Genomic DNA, 10,001 nt, shown 5'->3' on the forward strand with positions numbered 1-10,001 from the left:
GTATTTCCCGAAGATCTTCCTGGATTACCGCCCGATCGACAAGTGGAATTTCGTATTGACTTGTTTCCCGGAACAATGCCAATTGCAAAAGCACCTTATCGATTAGCACCGACGGAGATGAAGGAGCTGATGATGCAACTTCAGGAGTTATTGGACAAAGGTTTCATTAGACCTAGTTCATCACCCTGGGGAGCTCCGGTGTTATTCGTAAAGAAGAAAGATGGAAGCATGAGGATGTGCATTGATTACCGAGAGCTGAATAAGGCAACAATAAAGAATAGATATCCGTTGCCGAGGATTGATGACCTATTCGATCAGCTACAAGGTTCAAGTTATTTCTCAAAGATCGACTTGAGGTCAGGATATCATCAGCTAAAAGTAAGAGAGCAGGATATAGAGAAGACCGCATTCAGAACCCGATATGGACACTATGAGTTTTTGGTTATGTCGTTTGGACTAACCAATGCTCCAGCAGCATTCATGGATTTAATAAACAGGGTTTGTAATCCGTTCCTTGATAAATCTGTGATAGTGTTCATTGATGACATTCTGATTTATTCAAAAAGCCAAGAGGAGCATGGCAGACACTTACGAGAAGTTTTGGAAGTCTTGAAGAAGGAGAAGCTGTATGTGAAGTTCTCCAAATGTGATTTTTGGATTCGAGAAGTCCAATTCTTGGGTCACATGGTCAACCAAGAAGGTATAATGGTTGATCCAGCAAAGATTGAAGCTGTAATGAAGTGGGAACAACCGAAAAGTCCCACGGAGATTCGAAGCTTTTTAGGATTAGCCGGATATTACCGAAGGTTTATCCAAGGCTTTTCTTCGATTGCTAGTCCATTAACAGCTTTGACCCACAAAGGAGCTACTTATGCTTGGAGTGATAAGCATAAAGAAGCATTCGAGAAGCTAAAGAAGAAATTATGCGAGGCACCGATACTTTCTCTACCCGATGGAGTTGAAGACTTCGCTGTTTATAGCGATGCGTCTGGTGTTGGATTGGGTTGTGTTTTGACCCAAAGAGATAAGGTGATCGCATATGCATCTCGACAGCTGAAAGAGCATGAAAAGAACTACCCGACTCATGATTTGGAGTTGGCAGCGGTAGTTTTCGCTTTGAAAATATGGAGGCATTACCTCTATGGCACGAAGTGCAAACTTTTCACTGATCATAAGAGTCTCCAATATCTCTTTAGTCAGAAAGAATTGAATATGAGGCAACGACGCTGGCTGGAACTACTTAAAGACTACGACTGTGAGATACTTTACCACCCCGGTAAGGCCAATGTTGTTGCTGATGCTCTCAGTCGGAAAGTCAATCTTGAAAAGAGAAGGCCAAGAGCGTTGAGAATTGAAGTTGTCTCAACCATTTTAAAAAGTATAAAGAAAGCTCAAGAGGAAGCTTCGGAGAAGAATGACCGGAAGGAAGAACGTTTGGGCAAAACGTTGGTGTTCGGTGTAAACAGTCACGGACTGAAGGTGTTCCAAGATCGGATTTGGATACCTAAGACAGGAGGAGTCAGAGATCTTCTGATGGAAGAAGCTCACAAGACCATGTACTCAATTCATCCCGGTAGCACTAAAATGTATAGGGACCTGAAACCCTATTATTGGTGGCCGACGATGAAGCTCGACATTGCGAAGTATGTGGCCGAGTGTGTGACTTGTGCAAGAGTCAAGGCACAACATCAGAAACCGTACGGGAGTTTAGAACCATTTCCTGTGCCTATGGGTAAGTGGGAAGACATTACTATGGATTTTGTCACTAAACTGCCCAGAACAAAGAATAGTCACGACATGATTTGGGTGGTCGTTGATCGATTCACTAAGAGTGCGCATTTCATAGCAGCCAATGAGAAATGGTCTATGGAAAAGCTTGCGAATTCTTACATGAAGGAAATTGTGAGACTTCACGGTGTTCCGCTAACAATTGTGTCATATCGTGATAGTCGTTTCACCTCAAGATTTTGGAAAAGTCTACAAGAGGAATTGGGTACCAAGTTGTGTTTAAGTACAGCTTGCCATCCGCAGACTGATGGTCAGAGTGAACGGACAATACAAACACTTGAAGATATGTTAAGAGCGTGTACCTTGGAATTCCTAGGTAATTGGGATGAACATTTACCTTTGGTAGAATTTTCCTATAATAATAGTTTTCACTCGAGCATAAAGATGGCACCTTATCAAGCTTTGTATGGACAGAAGTGTCGTACGCCGTCTTGTTGGCTTGAGGCTGGGGAAAAGTAGTTTATGGGGCCGGAGATAGTCCATCAAACTGCTGAAAAGTTGAAAATAATTAGGGAGAGAATGTTAGCAACTCAGGATCGTCAAAAGAGTTATGCTGACAAAAAGCGAAGACCGATGACTTTTGAAGTTGGAGATTCAGTTTTGCTTAAAGTCTCGCCGTGGAAGGGACTTATAAGATTTGAAAAAAGGGGAAAGTTAAGTCCAAGGTTTATTGGACCGTTTAAAGTTCTTTAGAGGATTGGGAACCAAGCTTACAAGCTCGAACTACCAGAAGAACTGAATGGAATTTATAACACTTTCCATGTGTGTTATTTGAGGAAGTTCATGGGAGAAGTTCCCGACATAATTCCACTTTCAGAGTTGAGGATCGATGAGAACAAAAGGTTGATTGAGGAACCGGAGGCAATTGTTGACCGAAAGACTAAGAAATTGCGACATAAGATGGTGGAGTTAGTGCTTGTCCGATGGAAACACACGAATGGGCCAAATCTCACCTGGGAGACGGAGAGTGACATGATGAGTCGCTATCCGCATTTGTTTGCTGGTGTGTCATTCCGGGGACGGAATCATTCTAAGGTGGAGAGAATTGTAACACCCGTGTTTCTAGGCTTGCCATTTTTGGCAATGTAATAGTCTAGGTTAACCTTGTAACTCAGCTTGAAATAATAAGAATGTATTATTTGAATTATGTGATTTATGTGTGTATTTTCTTAATTTTTATAATTTAATGAATTAAGAATAAAATAAGCGTCAAAATTTAAGTGTGAGATAAGCCCGACATCTTTGCATAAAGTTGTAGTGGTCGAAACAAGGATTTCGGAGATATAAGGAATGCCAAAATTTGAGTTATAACGAAGAAGTTATGACCTGTCGAAGTTTCGCGACAGAACCGACACGACGCCGAGTGACGTAAAATATGAATTTAAGATAGAGCGATATTTAGCCTTAGCGATCTAAATGAAAGTCGTAGATTTCGTTAAACCGAGAGCGTGCATAAAAGGAACGCCCAAATCTGACTTCGTATGAGGAAGTTATGATTTTATGAAGTTTCGACTTAGCAGTATACAGCCCGAATACTCGATTTGAGATCGAGCGGTTTTAGTCGAAACAATCTAAATGAGAATAGAAGATCTTGTTGTTAGTAGCGAAACGATGAAAAGTTAGGCGAGAACGGACGTCAGACGAAGAAGTTATGAATTTATAACGAAGTTTTTCTGTCCCGGCCTTCTAAAAATAAATAATAAAAATAAAATTCAAAATTTGCCGACGGAGTCTAAATGAAAGTTGTAGAGTATGGTCTGACCTTCGCGTGGATATAAAGAACGTCGAAAACGGAGCTCGTATGCGAAAGTTACGCAATTTAGAAGTTTGACAAGTCAATTACGCCCCGCGTAATTTGTGTACGCCCCACGTACTCAGTCGGATGCAACTTGTCTGACCAATACTCGAGTGCCACCAATCGACGCACGCAGTGACGTCAAAGTACGCCCCGCGTAACCCGAGTACGCCCCGCGTAATTTGAGTACGCCCCGCGTAATCCCAGACCCAGCAGCCTATAAATAGAACTCGAATTCAGCCATTTTCTCTTGTTCAAACTCTTCCCTCTCTCTAAGTTTTGCCTCGTTTTGCGTGTCGTTTATGCCCCCAAAGCCCCGGTATCATTCCCGATCCCCGAAGCAAGATCCGAAGCCCCGAGGATCCCGAAGAGCGTTATTCCCGAGCCGAAACGCTGCCCGCGAGGAGCCCGGTTTTGTGAAGATCTTCCAGATCTACGGAGAAACACCTCTTCTGCAAGACGTAGTGCTGCCCGATCATCTTCTGATCAAGTGAGTGTGTAGTTATTTTCATTCCAACGCAATATTATGAAGTATTTCCTATAAAATACGTGTTATGTGTATATATTTGGTTGTTATACGTGTGAGTGTATATTTACTCTCTTCTATCTTATAGATCTAATGTATTCTCTATGAAATACGTGTTATGTGTGTATGCCTCATATGTTATGTGGAATATGTATTGCTTAAAGCATGTTATACAGGTTTTTAAACAATGTATAAAAATGTATATTTTTATCTACTAATATGTTGGGTAGAACATGGGTAGGTAATTGGTGTGTAATAAACAGATGAGAGGCCTCGGTGTTATTGGTGTTAATCTAGTCATTCAGCAGAGTATGGATGACGACCACAGACTATTCTAGACTATCTTGTGGAACACTAGCAGGCTCATTACCTGTAGGTGTTGTGAACGACGTGTTCACCGGTGTACTCTATCCCCCACATGGTTGCCTTTAGGATACTTATTGTTGAGGAAGCCCCTCTGCAGTAATGTCCATCCCGATGAAAAATCCTGAAATAGGTTCCTTATAATAGACGTTATTTTTAGGAACGTAAGGTGAGGATAACGGGAATGGGTAATCGGGTTTATTGTTGATTGTTGAAATTAAATAAAAATTATTGTGGGTTGAAAACCCTGTATGCTCACCAGGCTCCCAAGCCTGACCCACTCAGTTGATTTATTTTACAGGAAGTGGCGCAAGAGCTTAAGATGGGCGAACATCAAGTTGTTTTGTTTACAAGTCTGTATATGTATATATTTGTTGAATGACTTGTAATGCTATCGTTTATGCTTTATGATCTGTATCGGAACATGACATCCCAACTTTTGAATATGAAATGAAATCATATGTCTAATGAAATGTTTTGATAAATATCTATTTTATCATGTTTTGTTTTTTGGGAACAAATTCCGCATCTCTTTTAAAATTAAAAGGATTTACTCTGAAAATTATTTTAAAAAGCATAAATGAAATCGGTCTTTTCTGGCCGAGATTTTAGGGATGTCACAATAATTGTTATGTATTTTCAAAATAACAGATTGTTTATGGATTCGGATGAAGAAATTGCATTTTTCCTGTTACTATGTTGCTATTGGTTGAATCTAGCATCCAACAGAATTGGAAGGGCAATTGATAATGATTCGGAAATGAGTGGTCATCAACATACACAAGAATTGTTACATGGAACTTCTACACAATGTAAAGACCTGATGCATCTTTCACGTGAAGCATATGTACTTTTATGCAATCATTTTAGACGAAACAATTGGTTGCAAAGTAGTAGGCATATAAGCGTTGAAGAAAAGATGGATATGTTCTTAACTACTATAGCACATAATAAACGGTTCAGGATTATCAAACGAAGGTTTCTACACTCCACATAAATAGTTCATAGATGCTTTCATGAGGTGCTAAATGCAATGATGATTTTTGCAAAAGAAGTTATAGTGCCAACGAATTCTAATGCAACTGTGAATTCCTCAGAGAGGCATCGTAAGCTAAAAGAAATCTTTCCTGGAGCAATAGGTGCGCTAGATGGAACTCTTGTACATGCAGTCGTGCCTGCTGATCAACAAACTCGCTATAAGGGAAGAGGAAAAGGTGAATGCTTTCAAAATGTTTTAGGAATTTGTGATTTTGATATGATGTTCACATTCGTATGGGCCGGTTGGGAGGGTATAACACATGATTCGCGAGTTTTGCAAGAAGTTGCATGTAACCCGACTTCAGGCTTTCCGTTCCCTCCTCCAGGTTTTTAATTCTTTTTAAGATTATTCTAAAATACAATATTAAATTTCTATATATAATACTTCCTTTACTCATGTGTACAAATAAATATTACCTTTTGCGATGCTGCATACACCAACACTCGTGGATTTATGACTCCTTACCGCAACACGAGGTATTGGTTAGCCGACTATTGACGACGACGTCCGTTAACTAAGGAAGAAAAATTCAATCATGCACATGCGCAACTCAGAAATGTTATTGAACGTGCTTACGGTGTTTTGAAGGCGAGATTCCCAATCCTAAAGCGAGTGGCTCCTTTTCCTTTTTCAGTGCAAAGAGATATAGTCGTTGCTTGTTTTGCAGTCCACAATTTCATAAGGAAATGTGATATTCATGATGACTTATTTATGGCGTTTGAGGAGAACAATGCTCAACCACAAGAGGGACAAAATGATGGCGAAAATGTACACGATATGGAATGGGGTTCACAAGGAAATGAATACATGGATAATTTACGTGACCAGATTGCGAATCAATTTGGGTGAAATTAAATTTGTAGGATTTTATTTGGATTTTAGTATGATATTGTGGATTTAAAAATATTTATGTTTGATTTGGATTTGTGTTTAATTTTGATTTATGCTAAATTTGGATTTTATATGGTGTTTATATATTTTTTAATACATAATTAAGAATTTTTATTAGGTTATTTTCTAAATAAGCAATTGAATTTAATAAAAAATAAAACAGAAGGGTAAAATGGTCATTTTAATAATTCAGTAGAACAATTTAGAGGTTCCAACCAAACAGCATGTTAAGCATTTAGCTCTTAAAATTACAGACCCTCTTAGAAATTCAGACCTCTTAAAAATTCAGATCTTAAAAATTCAGATCTTGCCAAAGAGTCCCTTAGTCTCTTCTTTTTCTCCTTTTTGATTGAATTTATTATGGGTTATTATTTTTCTTGCTTAAGCCCATTGATGGAATTATCCCTTTCTTTTTTGCTATGGACGACCAAAAAAGTGACTCCGTATTCATTATTGTATGTATGTGTTTTTATGAAATCCTTCCTAAAAGAAAATGAGTTATGCTTTAAGCCCATAAATGGGATAATTATTTTTTTTGTTCTTGAGAAGTACACCAAAACAATTTACAATTGTTTATTTCTAATTGATACACACATAAATTCATCTTTACTCCACCTTTAATGATGAAATTAAGAGGGGAGGAGACTACATTTTTGAGACCGATCGTTTGAAGATATAGTTTTGCATTTTTAAATTTGTAGAATTCATTGGTTATGTTCTCACTTTTAGTTTCGCACGCCAAGTGTTTGATGAATTGTCTGACCCAACCAACATTGCAAATAAATTGTTTTATGATCATATTTTATTGTCCAAATTATTCTGTCAGAATTACAACTTGCTAATTTACTATGTTGTATACATTCTATCAAAATTTAAAATGTCATATATATTCTATCAGAATTAAATGGTAATTGCACTTTAGATTTAACGATTCTTTTAGAATCTTTTTTTTTCTATTAAAATGTAATATATTTTTTCGATTCGTTTAGTGGATTAGTGTTTTTGTTAGATTTTGATGGTTTTTTTTTTTCTTTTTAGATTTTGAAGAGTTTGTCATCCATGTGGAGAAGAAAGAAAATATGGAGAACAAGAGTGTCTTATAGTAGAATGTATTCCACCAGAATGTATAAAACGAATCTTAGCAATATTATTCTTTCAGAATGACTTAGTGCTTTTTGTTGGATTTGATGTTTTTCATGCCTTTGTGATAGAAACGACTTAAAGACCTTATAGGAATGATGTGAAGAATGAATCAAAGATTGATCACACTCAAACTTTAAGAATGTTGTTGTTTTTAAAAATTACACTTGTTATTCTTTCAAATGTTGTTATTATTCAAGAATGTTCTTTTTGTATCACAATAATAGAATGTAATTATTTGATATATTATTAGTTCAAGAATCGATTTTGTATATTGTTTCATAATGTACTTATTCACGTTTTCTTCTTATTTATGTATTCTTAAAGGATGTCATAAACTGTTATTCTAACAGAATCACATTCTAACATAATAAAACAAGTTATAATCGGTAGGATTACAAATTAAATTAGAATCGAAATTGAATTATTTTTTTTTTGAAAAAAAAAAATCAAAATTATCCTTTCAAATTTGAAAATTCGCTTTTGTAAATATAGTTAATTGTCTAAAATACCCTTTTAATTAAATTTGAGTGATATTATGGTACATGATATTCCATTGTAATATCATAAACCCTCAAAATCATAGCCATTCATTATTTTCATCTATTGGTCCAGAATCCGCCTTACATGCACACAAAGTTACCTAAAACTATATATATATATATATATATGTATATATATATATATATACATATATATATATATATGTATGTATATATATATATACATATACACACACATATATATATATATATATATATATACATACATACATATATATATATATATATATATATATATATGATCACCTAACTTGTGTATTTGTATGCAATTTCGAAAGTATAATGTTATAAAGGAAAGTGTATTTGTATGTAACTATGTATATGTAATATGTGTATTTGTATGTATATGTTATGTATGTAGTGTATGCAATTTGGAAACTATAATGCTATAATGAAAAAAAAAAAGTAGGATGCTATAATGGAAACTATTATTTTTTATATGTGTATTTGTACATATAGAAAATTGTATATGTAGTTTGTGTATTTGTATGCCATTTGGAAACTATAATGTTATTGATGAAAAAAAAGTAGGATGCTATAATAGAAAGTGTATTATTTTTGTATGTGCAATATGTGTAACTTTTATTAATATTGTAATTTTATAGGGTATATATGGGTTTTAGTTGGGCGATACTCTTCTACGTAATGACGGATGTTATGGGCCTCGGGCATGGAGGTGATGGAGTCGGGGATCCAACACCTCCGGTAGGCTTTGGTCGTGGACAACACGAACATGATGATAAGTCTTATTATGATATATTTATTAGCTATGTTTGTTCATTTATTATAAGCTATCGTGACTAATATTTTTAATTATATCTTTCAGCTGAGCTTCCAAAAAAAAAAAAAGAGGTCTAGCAAAAAACATCCAGCTATCAAAGTTGATACGGGCAAACAAGGGAAAGCCTGTGGATTTGGATTCGACAGAGAGCTCACATATTCCCCTGTCGGGAACCGTGGTAATTGGTTTACCCGTGAGATTGGGAGGTATATGTGGATGGACATCCCTTTAAACATATCTGGTTGGGAGAATGTTTCCCCCGCTTTACGGAATGCCACAGTCGTGCATCTAAAGGTAACTTGGTGTAACATCCGAAATTTTAGTTATTATATTTATTCTTTTAAATTTCAAGTTTTGTGGAAGGACTCGGCGAGTTGATGCGCAGACTCACCGAGTAGAGATGCGAATCATTATCCGGGTGGACGGATGGACTCGGCGAGTCGCCCCGAGGACTCGGCGAGTTCACACTGTTTAATGAAACCCTAATTCCTCGGGTTTGGGCCCTATAAAGGGCCTTATGGCCGTCATTTGCGGATACCAGACCCCAGAGATAAACCCTAAGTGTGCTAGAGCGTTTTTGAGAGGGAAAGGAGCTATTTCTTGATCTTTGTTGGTGTTTTTGCAAATTGAAGAGGACCAAGACAAGAAGAGGATGAAGAGGGTGCTAAGCTAGTGATTCCAGAGCTCAGAGACTTCATTTTGAGGTATCCATTCGAACTCTTCTTCAGTTTATGATGTGATTCTTAGAGTTAGGGCTTTTTAGCCCCATTAGAGGATGATTATATGGAGTAATTGGTCCCTTCCCGTGTTGGTGCTGTAGATATGGACCCAAAGAGGTCCAAAGACCCTTTCCCTTTGAGCTTTATGAGCATTAATGGAGGTTATGAACTTAGGGTGTCACCTTAGAGGCCATATCTTCAAAAAAGGCCTTTGAGCCTTTGCATGTGCACCCATATGTTAAATTTACGTGATTATAATGCCTTGGGAAGCTGGATCTATGGCTTAGAGAAGCGGATCTGACCTCAAGAGGTCAGTTCAACTTGACCATGGCATGGACTCGCCGAGTCCTTTAGCTGACTCGACGAGTAGGTTGAGGGTTTTCCTGATAATCACAC

Source organism: Lactuca saligna, chromosome 5, assembly GCF_052625555.1.
Source record: "Lactuca saligna cultivar CGN05327 chromosome 5, ASM5262555v1, whole genome shotgun sequence".
In the NCBI taxonomy this organism is placed as follows: domain Eukaryota; kingdom Viridiplantae; phylum Streptophyta; class Magnoliopsida; order Asterales; family Asteraceae; genus Lactuca; species Lactuca saligna.